General features: G+C 50.4%; 1 long non-coding RNA gene across 5 annotated transcripts in view; it reads right to left on the reverse strand.

Annotated features, from left to right (window-relative positions):
* Window positions 1-9,138, reverse strand: part of LOC149121741 (uncharacterized) — a 34,930-nt gene extending 25,792 nt beyond the window's left edge. For all 5 annotated transcript variants that reach the window (XR_016222526.1, XR_016222523.1, XR_016222524.1 and 2 more), the window contains exon 1: window positions 8,088-9,138. This is a non-coding gene — a long non-coding RNA (uncharacterized LOC149121741). The remainder of the gene's footprint in view (window positions 1-8,087) is intronic.
* Between the last annotated feature and the right edge of the window lie 7,814 nt (window positions 9,139-16,952).

Below are 16,952 nucleotides of genomic sequence, written 5' to 3' on the forward strand. Positions count from 1 at the left end.
CGGGTGATACATTAGAATTTACTTTTCTGAACAGAATGCTACACTCTAACCAGTTGACTGCTGGCATGTTACTCTGCAAGTGAAATGTTCGCCAGCCATCTATCTACCAAGCGGGGCTGCCCACGGGCCAGCCAACAGCCTATTGGTAGCATTAGATCGCTGCCCAACAGAGCAGTCGCTGTCTGCCGTACATCAAAAACAACTGTGCAATTAAGTCAGTTCAGGCCCAACGTCAGCCAATTCAGCGAGACAAATAAGGATTCACAAAAGCAAATATCAGTTGGCATAGCAGGAAGCAACACTGATGGATGGACTGAACTCAGTTTTCAACTCATTTGCATAGTGTTCCGCACACTCCAGCTGGCACCCATTTCGCTTAAAGTGAAGCCTGCCTGCAGCTACACCATCTTACCAGGGTCAATAACACTTTACTGAGGACCTTCTAGCCTTAGCAAGGGACCGGTGTTTGCATTCTGGCTGCCCATCCCCCACAGGGCAGCCTGCCTGCAGCCTGAGACCAGAGCAGAAACTGTTCTGAATATGCATCTAGCACAATGGACGTCTAGAGAAAGGCAGATGCGACAGCTGTACCCAGCTGAAGACAGCCTAGCCCGCGACAGGTTTACAGGATGGCTGGGGCAGCCCTCGGAGGCCGTGGCGGGTCCCTTGCGACTCTGAAGGCTGCTGTGTCTTGGTGTCGTTTGCCAGCAGTTTTTCTCCTTTCTGACTGGGGCTACCCACTAGGCCAGGAGTCTCTGTATCATCACACTCTGATGGAATGCGGGCAGCCAGGAGCCAGGGAGACGGTGAGATCCGCCACGGAGGGGAGGACTTCCGGGTTCTGAGCTGTGCGATTTAAATCACAGAGAGTCCTTTGGGCTCCTGGCAGTGTACAAAAAAATGCAAAGTTTGAAGAGTTCCATAGTCAGCAACGCAGCAAACCAATTCACCATAAAATACGAAAGAAAGAAAGGAAGGAAGAATGGAGTGAAATGCACAGTTGAGTTCAATAAGGGTAAGGGAAATCCTCAGAGAACAAAGGGAAAAAAATGAAACGAAAGTGTGAATCCAGAATTTTTTTAAGATTTATTTATTTATTGGAAAGAGCTATACACAGAGAGAAGGAGAGACAGAAAGTAAGAGAGAGAGAGAGAGAGGTCTTCCATCCACTGGTTCATTCTCCAGTTGGCTGAAATGGCTGGAGCTGCACTGATCCAAAGCCAGGAGCCAGGAGCTTCTTCCAGGTCTCCCACATGGGTGCAGAGGGTCCTAGTACTTGGACCATCTTCCACTGCTTTCCCAGGCCATAGCAGAGAGCTGGATCGGAAGTGGAGCAGCTGGGACTCGAATCGATGCCCATATGGGATGCCAGCACTGCAGGTGCGGGCTTTACCGGCTATGCCACAGTGCTAGCCGCATGAATTCAGAATTTGATTGCCCTGGGGACATTTGCTGGCATTCACGCACTGGGAAGATGGCTGTGGGCTGTGATACCTGGTGCCCTTGAGAGGTAGATAGACAAGCGGTGGATGCCCCCATCTTCCACCCTTCCTCTGCAAGCTAAGTTAGTGTGTGCCTTCTGGTGGATAGCAACCATGGAAACATGAACCAAACTGTCACAAAAGGCAGGGTGGCTCTGGCTGAAAGGCCAAGCCTCTCCTCTGAGCGTCTGTACCTTCAAGCCAACCTGTACTCATTCCCTTGTTCACGCATTCAGCAAATATTCATGGAACATCTACTATGTGCCAGGCTTGTGAGCCAGACATTGGAGTTAGCACGCAGGACGCAACAGGTGAGTCCTGTCTGGAAAGAGGGAACTCCAAAGAACTCATGGAAAATGAAATAAAAAGACAAGTTCCTTTTGGTGCAAAACATCTAAGCCAGACCGGAATTAGCAAGGATGTATTTCATGGAGAAGGGAAAAGCCAGTGTCTGAGAGACAGCAGGAGCCTTGTGGGCCACTCAGTGGCTGTGATTTATTTCAAGGCCATGTGAGGGCATTGAAGGGTAAGCTGAGGAGGAGGGGGCTCCCCGTGAGCACTGTGTGGAGGGCTGGCCTCAGGTGCACAGAAGCCAAAGCAGGGCAGAGGGTATGGACAAGCACAGGTGGCGATGGCCAAAAACGGGCAGAAGTGGGGCAGGCCTAACAGGTTCCTGATGGCCTAGGGGTGGGCTACAGGAGAGAGAGGGTCAAGAGGGCTTCCTGACTGTGCCCTGGTTAGCTGGAAGGACAGAGCTGGCTTTTCAGACATGAAGAGGGACAGCGAGAGGAACTGGTGGGCACTGCTGGTTTAGGTGTGGACGCACTTTGACTGCATCACAGACCTACCGTTGGAGGAAAAGTTGCTAACAGGAATTTTAAAGTGTGTGAAGACTCCCATTAGAATAGAGGAAAGGCCAGCGCCGCGGCTCACTTGGCTAATCCTCCACCTGTGGTGCCGGCACCCAGGGTTCTAGTCCTGGTTGGGGCACCGGATTCTGTCCTGGTTGCTCCTCTTCCAGTCCAGCTCTCTGCTGTGGCCCAGGAGAGCAGCGGAGGATGGCCCAGGTGCTTGGGCCCTGCACCCCATGGGAGACCAGGAGGAGGCACCTGGCTCCTGGCTTTCAATGGAGGCAGCGCGCCGGCTGTGGCGGCCATTTGAGGGGTGAACCAACGGAGGGAAGACCTTTCTCTCTGTCTCTCTCTCTCTCACTGTTTAACAACAACAACAACAACAACAACAACAAAAAGAATAGAGGAAAGGCAGAATTGCTAGAGGAGCTAGAAGTTCAATAGAAAGATCTGGAAATTCATGTAAGCAAGTAGGAGGCAGAACTTTTTAAACTAAGAATAAAGTAGACAATAAAAGTACCATCAAGAGGGTCAGTAGAACTGATGCTGATTCTTTGGCGGGGGGGAGGGGGACTAGAAAAATGAGCAAAATGCTATTGGGATTGCCTAGGTAATGAGAAAAAAAGGCACAAGTTCAGATGTTAGGCCAACACATTTTAATAAAGTAGACAAGTGCCAAATAAGTTGTTAACTTCTCCAAAACTGACCCAAGAATAGCAAGCACAATTGTCCTTAGAACTTTAAATAAATTCACTCGGTGGTTGCAGGTTTTGCCTTCCCACGGAGAAAGCACCAGTCAGTTACGATGGACATTCAAGGGTCATACCAACTCTCCAGAGAAGAAGAAAGAAGGGCAGGGAGATGGAGAGGGGGGAGGAGAAACCAGAAGAGGAACAAGGAGTACAAAGCTCATGAATCAAGGGGAGGCTGTCATCATGTAAGAAAACCAGTTTGAGAATCTCATTCATGAACAAAAACTCAACAATCCTCAATAAAATGTTAGGAAGCCAAATCTACCAGTTCACAAAAAAACAAAATATATGTGGCCAACATCAGCTTAACACTCGAATAACTTTTCATTTATTTATATGTTAGATTTTTGAGAGGCAGAGAGAGAGAGAGAGAGAGACAAGATGGAGACATCTTCCATCACTGGTTCTCTCCCCAAATGCCAGTAACAGCTGAGGTTGGGCCAGGTCAAGGTCAGGAACCTAGAATTCAACTTGGGTCTCCCATGCAGGTGGCAGGAGCCCAAGCACTTGAGCCATCATCTGCTGTCTCCCAGCGTGTGCATTAGCAGGGAGCTGGAATAGGTAGCAAAGTCGAGACTCAAACAGGCACTGCAATACAAACCCAGCAGCTTCTTATGCTGTGCCCACTGCCTGCTTCTAGAGAATCTTGGAATGCAAAGCTGAAGGCACAAGCAGGCGTTTTCCCACAGAGGGAATCATAAATGGTGAACATGTGGAAGATGTTGAAACGCTCTGATATATCAGAGAAATGCCATTCTTCCGGTGAAGCAAAAACAGTGTTTGGACTGGCGACAGTCTGAAGGGTAAGGGAGGCTGGTGTAACAGAAAGGCTGGTACATTGCGTGGGGCACAGACGGACGAAGACACAGTCATAGCAATGGGGTGGCAAACAACTCGTCGTGGTCCAGGGCCCTCAAAGCTGTGGTCATCCTATCAGCTGGGGGCTTCACCCATGGGTTTATACCCTGGAGAAATGCTTGTCCTTGGGCACAAAAGGACACATCCACCCACAGAAGTTCCCCGAGGGACAAGGTTTCTAGTTGCAAAAGCCTCGCTCAGATGTCCAGCAAGCAACAACAGCAACATGGAAGTGACAAGGACCCGACTGGAGCTACTGGGATCTCATGTCCCACTGTGAACTTCAGAAGGACTCATGCAGAGGGATGCTGTTTATCAGCCAAAACCTTCTACAGCTAAATAGTGGATTAAGATGAAGGCTTGTCTGATGGGTTTAAAAGGCTGACCCAGGCCAGCCTCCCTCTGTAGCATACACAGGGGTCTTCTAAAAGTTTATGGGGGGTTAGGATGCCCATGTCCCATAACAGAGTGCCTGGGTTCAAAACCTGCCTCCACTCCTGAGTCCAACTTTGTGCATAGGCAGGTCCTGGAAGGCAGCCGGGACAGCTCAAGTAACTGGGTTCCCGACACTGCTGTTGGAGACCCAGACGGAGTTCCCAGCTCCCCCTTGGCCTCAGTCCACCCCAGCCACTGTGGACATTTGAGGAGTGAATTAGACAGGAGCTCTGTCTCTCTCCCTCCCTGTCCCCCTGGCTTTCACATCAATCAATAATTTGTTTTAAAATGTCCATGGAAAATACATATTAGGAAAAGTTATGTGTGGATTTAAAATAATTTTGTATCCAAATAAACTTGTCTTTTTTTTTTTTTCATGCACTGAAGTTCTCACTCCAGTTATTGGATTAGGAAGAGAGGGCCTTTGGCAAGTTGCTTTATTATTTTTAAAGCTTTATTTATTTATTTACTTTTCAAAGGCAGAGCAATAGAAGGAGAGACAGAGAGAAAGATCTTCCATCTGCTAACTAACCTCAACAGCCAGATGTAGGGGAGGCCAAAGCCAGGAGTCTGGAACTCCATTCTAGTTTCCCACGTGGGTGACAGGGGTCCAAGCACTTGGACCATTCTCTGCTGTCTTCCCATGCGTGTGGGCAGGAAGCTGGGTTGGAAGTGGAGCAGCTGGGACTTGAACTAACACTCCAATATGGCACGCCGGTGTCTCAAGGGGTGGCTTCACTCCCTGTCCCAAAACGGTGGCCCCTGGGAGGTTTTTAAGTGACAGGAGCAGAGCCCTCCTGGATGAAATGAGTGCCCCTCTACAGGGCTCCCCTCGCCCCCTGAGAGCCCTCTCCCTTCTGGCACGTGAGGCTGGAGAAGCCACCCTCACCGGACGACCAACCTCCTGGCGCCTTGAACTTGGATTTCCCAGTCTCCAGAACAGTGGGAAAGGAATTCTGCTGTGTATGAACTTCGATTACAGCTGACCGAAGGAACCAAGGTAGTGCCCGTGCCACCCACACCTCTGTCCCCAGTCCCTTCATTAAACTAGGCGGCTACACCCTCTGTTTCCCTCCTGGACCTGGAGTAGCATAAAACCCAAGTAGAAATTAGGGGAGCAGCACGGAGAAGAGAGAGCAGACCCCAGGCAGGCGGCGCTGTGGCCCCGACTCCTGCCCCGCCCTTTGCTGGTCTCTTGGTCACTTGCCTCACTTGGCGTGCTGCTCCGGGTCACGTACGGGAGCAGTGGTTTTTAAACACACACACGTACACACAAGAGGGGTCTGGTCTGTTTCTAGAGAAAGGCTCCTGTCACTGCCTGAGAGCAATGGGCTTCTGTTGGCTCCAGGAGCCCTGCCTCAGGGGCCTATCTGACCCCGATGCTGCCTGGCTGCTCACAGCACAACCCAGCCCTAGCAGGAGACAGAAAAAGGGAGCCGAACGTGCTAGTGGACGGGGACTCTCACACTGGAGCAGAACCTCCATCACGGGGCTGTTCCCTAAGCAATGCAGACTCCACAAGTCTCCTGGTTATCTCCCCAGACTCCCACGAGGAACCCCCACCTCCCCAGCCCTTCTGCCTTGTCCCCCAGGGAAAGACGGGTGCTTGCTCCCACGGGCACAAGGGCAGGTTTTGGAGAGGGGGAGGTTTTTGGGCCAAACCAGTTTTGGAGAGGGGGAGATGTGTGTAGGAATGGGGGCCTGGGCTGGGGGGAAGCCGGGCTTGCCGTCCAGGAGGGTCCCTACAGGGCAGTCAATAGGCTGTAAACTGTGCGCCCATGAGTAGGAAGCTGGTATGACAAGACGTGAGGACGTGCACCTAGGACTGCGGAGAAAGCTCCTTCAGGAACCTGGGAACTGGTATAACTGGTTGTCAATCATGATGCATCGTGGAGGGAAAACTGTTGGGCTTTTGCATGAGAGAGGGAAGGGAGGGGGAGTGGAGAGAGAGAGAATCCATCCACCACCCACATCCTGACAGCTGGGGCAGGACACGTGCACCCACCTAGGGCTGTCTTGCAACAGCTGTGCTAACCACGTAAGAAGCCATTCTGTTTGAGGGCCCCCGGTCATTCTCCATGAAAACAAAAGGCCAAGGCTTCAGAGATAATTCCATCAAAGGCATCCACTTCCTGGATGATCTCACTCCAAAGATCTGCAGCACTCAGATAAGCGTGCTGGGGCCCTGGCAGGGGTCCCCGCAGAGGGAGGAAGGGGCTGGGAACCTGACTCCGCTCCAGGCTGGGTGCCCTCCTGTGGGCTGAAGGGCAGGACAGCTGTGGCCATCAAAAGTCAGGACGCCCCAGGACAGCCCCTGCCTGCTCCGTGAGGAAGCCAAGAGGAGGGCCACGGCGCCCCCAAAATCAGACCTCCACTGACGCACCCGTGTTCTCCAGGGGCCCTTCTGGCTCTCGTACCATCGATTTCTCGTATTTTCGGGCATTTGGATTCGGGTGTCATTCTTGAGCTTCTTTGTACTTTCGTAGTCTTAGAAAATCTAACGCTCAGTAATAGGTTAGGAAAAAAATATCAGGAGATGTTGGAATGTAATTTATGAGACTAACAGTGTAAGTCTGCAAGAAAGACAATGAAATGAGCTTCCCCAGCACTTGTGTGTTTGTTCTGTGAACAGGTTCAGGGCTCATTCTGTGCCAGACGTGACTCCAAGCCCAGGAGACAGAAAGATGAAACAGTTCCCTCTCCTGGCAGGGCTCTCAGATCCACCCAAGGTCACAGGGACTTCAACAAACAGTTAGATACTAAGTGCTACAAAGTAATTCCAGCCTTGGAAATTCTGCTAATATGACACTGAATAATGAATGGAACGGAGTGAGCATCGTTTATCAAGACTTCCTTTCATACTGCTCACATGGGGCCCTACAATTTGTTAACTTAGACAATACCCCGACCCCGAACCATTCGTCTTGCTCCCGTAGAACTTGGCTGCAATGCAGGAAAGGTTGTGTATGCCTATGTAAGCCATATGACCGAGGAACGGAATTTTGCATTTAATTAAAGTTCAGTCCACTTAAATTTAGGCAACAGTGGTATGACACGGTTCAGCAGTTCCTGGCCCCTGTAGATCTAACCAGATTTACCCAAACCAGGGAAGGTTCATTGGTTAAGATTAAAATGAAGTAACGCACCAATGGGAACGGCCACTGAGGCGTTGAAGAGCGAGCCACCTGCCTGCCCACCTGCACCCACTTGGCCTTGAAGCTCTAGAGGAAAAGGAGCCCATGACTCAGATGGAACAGGTAAGGTGGGGAGCCTACACAGTACAAGGCCCAGAAACTGAGATGGAGACACAGGGCAGGAACCAAGCAGCCAGCAAACTCCAGGGGCAGCAGAAAAGGTAGGGAGTGCCGAAAAGGAGAACCGGTACAGATTTGCACTTGGCCCAAGTCTGCAAACATTTGAGATGGTAGAAAAGTCAGCTGACTCCCACCCCAGAGCCACTCGTGGGCGCCTCTCCATCCAGCCACAGATGCTTTTCCGAGTGCACCCCACATGCTCAGCACCAGGTGGAGCTCATTAAGGCATCCACCATAGAGAGGCTGATGTTGCTTGGGAGGCCAAGTGCCCACACCTAGAACAGCAAGAAACCCACAGGAGCCCGCATGCAGTAAAGCACTGTGCTGTATTTAATGTAGCCACAGCGAAAGCTAACCTTGTAAAACATAAGCAGCGGGGGTGCAGGCTGCTCTCACCTGGGACGGCTTCGCAGAGAAGAGCAGTGTGATACGGAGGCTCTGCAAGTCTCAGGTCTCAGCTCCATCAGTCTGGCATCCCGAGTCCTTTACAGACTGCCCCTCACCTACCTCCAGCTGCATCCTTCACCAGACCCAGCCGAAGCCCTGCTTTTGCCAGCATGAACTGCGGCTCGCCCAGGAGCAGACGTCTCCGGCGCTGAGGGGCCCGTGCTTGGGCTGAGGGTGCACCTGTGTGGGATGCGGATGATCAGCGAGAACTTGTTTCTCTTGCTGAGGTTTTCTGGATGAAAGCTGCAGTAAGTGCTGACTCACAGCTCCCTTTCAAGGACTCGCTGCTGCTAAAAAGGAGGTATCTAGCATTTCTGCTGGTTTTAGAAGGTGGTGGGAGATGGATTCCATTCCACTCCTCCTGCCAGAAGTGGGGTGTGCCAGACAGGGATGTGTTGGCCAGCGCAGTGGCCAGAGGGATGCACAAAGCCAGCAAGCCCCCAGCGAATGTCATGTGGAAATTATATTAAGTGCTGCAACAGTCCATGGGACTTAAAGACTGAGCAGTCCTTTAAGAAAGTGTATATAAGAAATCTCAATGTTCTTACCATCATGGGTTTTCATTTATAATAAAGCTTAATATTACAACTATTTATCTTACTATTTGCTGACACTTGGTTGTTTGGCAGTAAATGTTCCCAGTAGCTAGTGAATAATAAAATTAAAGTGTGCCTGGAAGTGAAAATTAAGTCATCAAGAAAGTTGATGAGGGGCCAGCGCTGTGGTGCAGTGGGTTAACACCCTGGCCTGAAGCACCGGCATCCCACATGGGCACTGGTTCAAGACCCAGCAGCTCCACTTCTGATCCAGCTCTCTGCTATGGCCTGGGAAAGCAGTGGAAGATGGCCCAAGTCCTTGGGCCCCTGCACCCATGTGGGAGACCTGCAGGAAGCTCCTGGCTCCTGGCTCCGGATCAGCCTGGCTCTGGCAGTTGCAGCTAACTGGGGAGTGAACCGTCGGATGGAAGACCTATCTCTTTCTCTCTCCCTCCCTCCCTCCCTCCCTCTCCTCTCTCTGTGTAACTCTTACTTTCAAATAAAAAAATAAATCTTAAAAGAAAAGAAAATTCATGAATACATGACTTGTGCAGAATGTTGGGTGACATTTGCTATCTACACTGGAGGTCCTGGTGACGTCACTGACCACGTGAAAACCAGACAGGGCTCTACTGAAGAAGTAACAAAGTACTTAAGCATTAGAACTGTATCTTTTTAAAGATTCATTTATTCAAAGGCAGAATGAGAAAGATAGGGAGATCTTCTATCCGCTGGTTCATTCCCCAAATGGCTGCAATAGTCAGGTCTGGGGCAAACTGAAGTCAGGAGCCAACAACTCCATCTGGGTCTTCCACATGGGTGGCAGGGGCTCTAGCACTTGAGCCATCATTTGCTGCCCCCCAGGTGCACTGGCAGGAAGTGAAGTGGAACAGCAGGGACTGGTACCAGCACTCTGATATGGGAGGCAGGCATTGCCTCTCAACACCAGCCCCTTGGACACAGTTTTAAGAAGCATAGTGGTAAAGCCGCCGCTTGTGCCGCTGGTAACCAATACGGGCACTGGTTTAAGTCCTGGTTGCTCTACTTCTGATCCAGCTTCCTGCTAATGGCCTGGGAAAGCAGAGAAAGATGGCCCAAGTCCTTGGGCCCATGCCATCCATGTGAGAGACCTAGAAGAAGCTCCTGGCTCCTGGCTTTGAATCAGCCCAGCTCCAACCATTGTAGCCATTTGTAGAGGATGGGAGACAGCCTCTCTCTGTCTCCCTCTCTATGTAACTCTGCCTTTCAAATAAATAAACAACCTTTATTTAAAAAAAAAGGCTGTGCCCCGAATAACAATTCCACCTGTACAGCTGCAGAAAGTGTATTTGCACAGCACCCCATGAAGCGTGCCTTTGATTTCTATCAAACAACGGTTCTTCTAAATTAACCTTGCCTATTTTTAGTCCAAGCCCCTACACACAATGACTGAACAGCTGGACATGTGTTGGCTACCTTGCCAAAAGGAGAGCTGCAAGACTTGTGTGAAGCCCCTTCTAGACCAGAGTCCTCAGATATTCCAAGCAGAAAACCAAGTCCTTCCAAGGACGGCTTGATTTTCATTCATGCAATCCACGAGACCAAGGGAAAACTTTTTGGAAATTTCTTCTCTTGATAAACATCTGACATGGTTGAGAATGCTGTTATAAATTCAGTCCAAAAGTTCAACGCTGAGGATAAGACATTTTTTTTCCCAGAAATGATAGGAATACAAATTTCAGGGTGGAAGGACACAGGTTTGTGGAGAAACAATGTTCTAAGTTAAGGAAGTTAAAGACCACAGTGTACTTGGAAATGGCCGTGAGGCTCATAACTCACAAATGTGTCCAAAACACTGTGATATTCCACTAAAGGAAATGGAAAGTGCCACAGTCAAAAACTACAAATAGTTCTTTATGAAGTAACTGAAGTACCAAATTCTTGAGGCAGAACTTATATTAAGTATCCAATGACCACCCCCTCCAAAAACAACAACAACAGCAATCATCAAACCAAGAATCCTATATTGACAATAACAATAAAAACTTCAACTTGGGAGTACACACTTTCTTCCTCTGTTTCCTATCAGCAATCTGATTTTAGAACTGAGGCTGGCCCTGTAGAGCAGTGGGTTAATTCAGTGTCTAAGTTGGCATCCATATGAGCTCCAGTTCAAGCCCCGGCTGCTCCAATTCCCATCCAGCTCCCTGCAAATGTGCCTGTGAGGGCACTGGATGATGGCCCAAGTGCTTGCACCCTGCACCCATGTGGGAGACCTGGATGGGGTTTCAGGTTCCTGGCTTTGGCCTGGCCCAGCCTCAGCTGTTGTGGCCATTTGGGGATTGAACCAGTGGGTAGACAATCTCTTTCTCTGTCTCTCATGTCTCTCCCTAACTTTCAAATAAATACATAAATCCTTAAAAATAAAAAAAATAACTGAGCCATTGAATGACTACTTTGTACAGCAACCTAAATATTCTGGAATATCATTGAATTCTTTTGGAATAATTCTTTAAATGTTGGTTGCATTTTGATGAAAATTAGTTGGAATATTTTAATAAGTTATTCAATAAATGGAGTGCAAGGAAATTCAGAGTGTGAAGCTTTTTGCAAATGGTAATTATATAAAACAAGCATACACAGGGACACATGGAAATTGTCTCCATCAAAGCAAGTGAAGAAATTAACTACGAGAGCTCAGAGGTGTGGGGAATCTTGACTTGTGGGCAGAATCCTTTGATGCAGTTCCTATTGTTAATTGCATCCATTTATATTCTGTAGTGAAATGGAACATAATTGACAAGGCCTGCAATTTCACAATGTTTAACTTGAAAGCATTCAAAAGAATCACTCATCATAAATAAAAATGACTTGACAAGTCACGCCCTGTAAAAACACTTGTTAAATAACGATGCTCTGAATGGGAGCAAAAGACATACGTTGTGAAGATCTTCAGGAATGATGGAGGAACACAACTCAACGTGAGACTCTCCTCTCGGCTGCACTTGCTGACAGTACCACACAATCCAGCACCTGTGCAGAGGATTCGTGCGGCTAAGCAGATGTGTTGCTCCACAGAGAACACTCAATTTCAAGTTTAGAAATCACAAAATGCAACCGCAGATGATATGGGAGAGAATTCTACTTTAAGAATTAAAAAGACAGGGCAGTAAGCACATTCTTCAAAAATACCAATGACTTACCGCATGGGACACACACACGAGGACACGTCAAAAGGTCTGTGGGGAAGTAGAATTAAGGTAAATTGGGGGCTGGTGCTGTGGTGTAGCGGGTTAAAGCCCTGGCCTGAAGTGCCAGCATCACACATGGGCACTGGTTCTAGTCCTGGCTGCTCCTCTTCTGATCCCGCTCTCTGCTGTGGCCTGGAAAAGCAGTAGAAGATGGCCCAAGTCCTTGGGCCCCTGCACCTGAGTGGGAGACCTGGAAGAAGCTCCTGGCTCCTGGCTTCGGATTGGCGCAGCTCCGGCCGTTGCAGCCATTTGGGGAGTGAACCATCAGATGGAAGATCTCTCTCTATCTCTTCCTCTCTCTGTAACTCTGTCTTTCAAATAAATAAAATAGAAAAAAAAAAAAAGAATTCAGGTTAATTGACTTTGGTGCAAAAAAAAATTTGAAATCCATGTGTAATTTTTTAAAGATTTATTTTATTTATTTGTAAGGCAGAGTTATAGAGAGAGAGAGGGAGAGAAATACAAAGATATTTTTCATCTGCTGGTTCACTCCCCAAATGGCTGAAATGACTGGGGCTGGGCCGGGTTAAAGCCAGGAGCCAGGAGCTTTATCCTGGTCTCCCATGTGGATGCAGGGGCCCAAGGACTTGGGTCATCTTCAACTGCTTTCCCAGGTGCATTAGCAGGGAGCTGGATTGGAAGTGGAGCAGTCAGGATGCTGGCACTTCAGGTGGCAGCTTAACCTGCTGTGCTACAAAGCTGACCCCCCAAATTTTGCTTTATGGACATGAACGATATTATGTTCTGTTTTAAAAAATAATTTTTATGTTTTTGAGAACTATCAACAATTTCAAAACCGATTTTTTCATTATTTTAAAACTCTATCTCAAAAGTGTCTCAGGCTGGGAAAGTAGTGGCTTTACCCAAGCCATAGCTCATGTCAGTGTGCGTCATGCTTCTGTATGTCTTCAATCCACTGGCCTGGAACTTCTTGAGAGCCAGGATTTGAGATTACCTACCGGGGAATCATTGCCTTCCCCAATGTTCTAACTGTGGTTATCCTCTGGGCTGGGTATTCTCATGCCCCCCATTTACAGATGAGAACACTGAGGCAGGGACGAAGTCAACCACAGTCATCCATCCTAGACAGTGACGAGCTACGCTGTGAGCCCAGGCTTCCACCCACTCCCCATGTGGTTCTCTGGGTAAGGGTCTTCTGTAAATATCTGTAGAATGAATGCAAACCGAATGAATGAACAGGTAGGAGACAACAGCGCTTGTTACAACTATGATGGGTGAAAACATGGCAGTGAGAAGCCAGGACGACTTCGTGGTCACCCTCCAGGACGGAGAGGCAATGAGTTGGCGCCAGCACTTTGCAAGGGACAGTGACATGCTGTAAGTCAACAAGACCCTGCACGCAGCTCACCAGCTGCCAGGTGCAAAGAGTCAAGAAAACAAAGATGTTTCCCCAGGCTCTTTGCAGACGCCTCCTCACCGGGGCTGTTGACTCAGACACTGATAAGTGGACACTCTCTCTGAAACAAGGATGTTGTGTGCTGGTCCTGTGCACCCTGGAGGCGGTCCTGGCCTGCAGCTGGTGCAGGGAGCACAGGGGTCACGTCTAACAGAGCTCCTTCCCAGATGTCTGGGCTTGGAGTGGGGGTGGGTGCAGAGCAGCCTTGCATTCTGGTCCCCGGGACCTGATAGACGCCTTTGACATAGCTGGGATCTTAGGATAGAAAATTGTCCCGCGGTGGAGCCCTTGGCAGCGAGGGCTGGGCTTGTTGGCTTGTTGGCTGAGACATTCGGGAGGTGGGTGGGAAAGGAAAAATGTAGCCTGGCTGAGAGAGGGTCCAGGTAGGAGGACCCGGGAAGGGAGGAAGAACAGGGTGACAGAGACGCAGGTGCGGGGGTGGAAGGAACGTGGGACAAGAAGACGTAGCTTGGAGAAGGAAAAGTGACAATCATTATTACACCCATCCACGTGGCATAGATGCTGGCGGTGCCGGCGCTCAGGCACACCCCCGGGGAAGCTCACAGCCCAGGGTTTTTTCCTTCAGTCTTGTAACTTCTGCCTTTGACAAAGCAACATCGGTTCTGCCCTGTGGTCTCCCTCACCCAATGCTGTTTTCTCCTTCTCTGTCTTTCCCAGGCTTCCCCCTACCAAGCCCCCATGGCTAATTCCGCCCTGGTGTCTGCTTCTTCCTTCTTTGTTTCTAGAGGTTTCTAGAGGTATTTCCCCAGGTAAATCCCCACGCTTGGTTCTGTTCCAGGGTCTGCTTCTTGCGGGAGTTGAGCTGACACAGTTCCCACAATTGCAGGAAGTGATGTCTCGTCTTAAAGATGCAGAGTGCGTCCTACTGTTGCGTGCTGGGTTGTCTGCAAGATTCCTGGGTCCAGATTCTTGGTTTATTGGTTCAGTGAGGTATTCATGTAATCAATAAGTAGTATTGAAGCACCCACTGTGGTTTTTTTAAGATTTACTTTTATTTATTTGAAAGGCAGAATGACAGAGAAATGGAGAGAGAGAGAGAGAATCTTTCACCCACTGGCTCTTTCCTCTATAGACCACAACAGCCAGTGCTGGGCCAGGCTGGAGCCAGGAGCCCAGAACTCTATCTGGGTCTCCCACGTGGGAGGCAGGGGCGTGGGCCATCCTCTGTTGCTTTGCCAGGCACGTGTTCAGTTACTCCCACCAGGGGCCATGGGAGCTGGCAGCAGCCTGATCATGGTGAGACAACAGCACGGCCACACCAGCTGCCACGGGCTGGCATTCCACTTTCTCTGCGTTAAGCTGCCCACACCATCACCACCACCACCAAACCCAAGAGCAGCCACAACCCTTCCATGGGGCTGGAACCACCAGGACTGTGGAGCAGACCAGAGAAGGAGCTGGCCAAGAGCAGGTGCACAGAGCCTGTGGAAGAGGGACAAGGAGCTGTCCCTGTAACCAGACTCTCAGTGGGACACTGAGCCCCACTCCCCAACCCCCTCACATCTGTGTTCCTGCCAGGAAGCCAGAGATCACCCCAGCCTGACAGGCTGTTGTGGAAAATGAGCCACAGAGCCTGTATCCCTGGCACAGCAGAGACGCACCCAGGGCTGCAGGGAAAAGCTGGAGTTCTTGGGAAGGTGGCAGGTTTAGCTCTCAACTCTGCCATCTTCCCATCTTCATCCTGAGACTTCTCCAGGCCTCCGCTTGCCATGCCCTGAGCGGGGAGAGCAGCCACACTTGCCCAGTAAGGGAGACACCGGATGGGACACGCGCAGCCTGCCCGGTGCAAGGCCAGGGTGAGCGAGGATTCTTCTTGGTTGCCTGTCTCTCTAACCACGTGGCCCTCCGCTTGGGCAGCCTTTCCCCCTGAGGGGCTGTGCTCTGAGTGTCTCTGGACAAAGTGACAGCACCCCCCCCCCCCGCCCCGCACCAGTGCTGTTTCACCATGGGGTAGGGACCCTGTGACCCTTCCCCCAACCCCACCTCAGTCCACCCCAATACAGTGTGCATTTCCCGGTGAGCATTTCCTGTGGCCTGAGCTTATGCTGGGGCTGGCCACACGGGCAGCAAGGCTGCTTTAAGGTGAGGGTGGCGGGAGCTTCTAGAATCTTCCACATCGGTGAGGCCCATAGCGCTGACAGACCCTCTGCAGGGGGCAGCGTGGACCTCCCAGGGGCGAGGTTGTCTTGGGCAAACAGTGGATTGGGCACCCTGGAAGAACAATGGTGGACGCTCTTGGCCTTGACCTCCAATGCGCCCTCCTTTGAAAGTCCAGGTCAGCAGTGCTAATATCAGACATTCTCCAGAGAGGACAGCTGGGCCATCCCCACCCAGTGTCACCTGTGTCACCCAGTGGCCTGCCAGTGTCAGCTAGTGACGCTGAGACCCCCCAGGCCTTGGCAGGAACCAGCCACAAGGGCAGGGCGGCTCTGAATTCCCTTGCTGGGGACTGGAGTCCCAGCAGGAGGACGGGGCTGCAGGAAGCATCTGCAGCTCCAGGGTACACCTGCCCCACCCCCAGCCTTTGAGTGGCATTTCCAAAGGTTGACCTTTCCCAGCTGCAGGAAGCCGCCAAGTTCCCAGCAGAATGTTCTGAGCTCCAGGCTCCGAGCCACCAGCTCCCCCTTTGAGTCTGGGTAAGAGGAGGAGGGAGGAGAGGTGGAGAGGAGGGGGATGGAGCCCTGGGACAGGGCGATTTCTCCTCCTGGTTTCCTTTGCTTGGGGAAGCATGAAAGCAAACCCATCAATCAGGCCTCCTCCCTCCTAATGAGTCAGAAACTTGACAATGGGAGTTTTTTGAAAAACCCATGAATAATTTTTTTTTTTTGGCCTTGTTGGATTCATGAAGCGTGGGCTACAGGATCCCCTATGGGCTTTTTTTTTTTTTTTTTTTTTTTTTTTGACAGGCAGAGTGGACAGTGAGAGAGAGAGACAGAGAGAAAGGTCTTCCTTTGCCGTTGGTTCACCCTCCAATGGCCGCCGTGGCTGGTGTGCTGCGGCCGGCGCACCGCGCTGATCCGATGGCAGGAGACAGGTACTTATCCTGGTCTCCCAAGGGGTGCAGGGCCCAAGCACTTGGGCCATCCTCCACTGCACTCCCTGGCCACAGCAGAGAGCTGGCCTGGAAGAGGGGCAACCGGGACAGAATCCGGCGCCCCGACCGGGACTAGAACCTGGTGTGCCAGCGCCGTAAGGCGGAGGATTAGCCTAGTGAGCTGCAGCACCGGCTTCCCCTATGGGCTTTTTAGAGAACCAGTAGCAAGTCAGCTGATGCTTGCTGGGAAGTGGGGTTCTGCCCTGTGGTTGTCATGCAAAAGGGGGCCCTCTGGGAAAGCCAGGCCTTGCAGGAGAGGAGGGTGAGATTACAGACCCACTAAAGGGTCTGTAAGCAGGAGGCCCTCCTGCTGCACCTGTTTAAGAGACTTACAAACACTGTTAATGGTAAGGACACTCAGTATTCTTTTCTTCCTTGAACTCATATTTCCATTCCATTACCCCACTGTAAGGTATTTACTGCTTGGGAATCTATTATTAATCACCCCACCATAATCTTGTGTAACAATAATACAAATCCAACTAATTTTTTACATGTCTTAAGGCATTAGATGTT

The sequence above is a fragment of the Oryctolagus cuniculus genome, chromosome 16, assembly GCF_051225735.1.
Source record: "Oryctolagus cuniculus isolate XC-2025 breed Fujian yellow rabbit chromosome 16, ASM5122573v1, whole genome shotgun sequence".
Lineage (NCBI taxonomy): Eukaryota > Metazoa > Chordata > Mammalia > Lagomorpha > Leporidae > Oryctolagus > Oryctolagus cuniculus.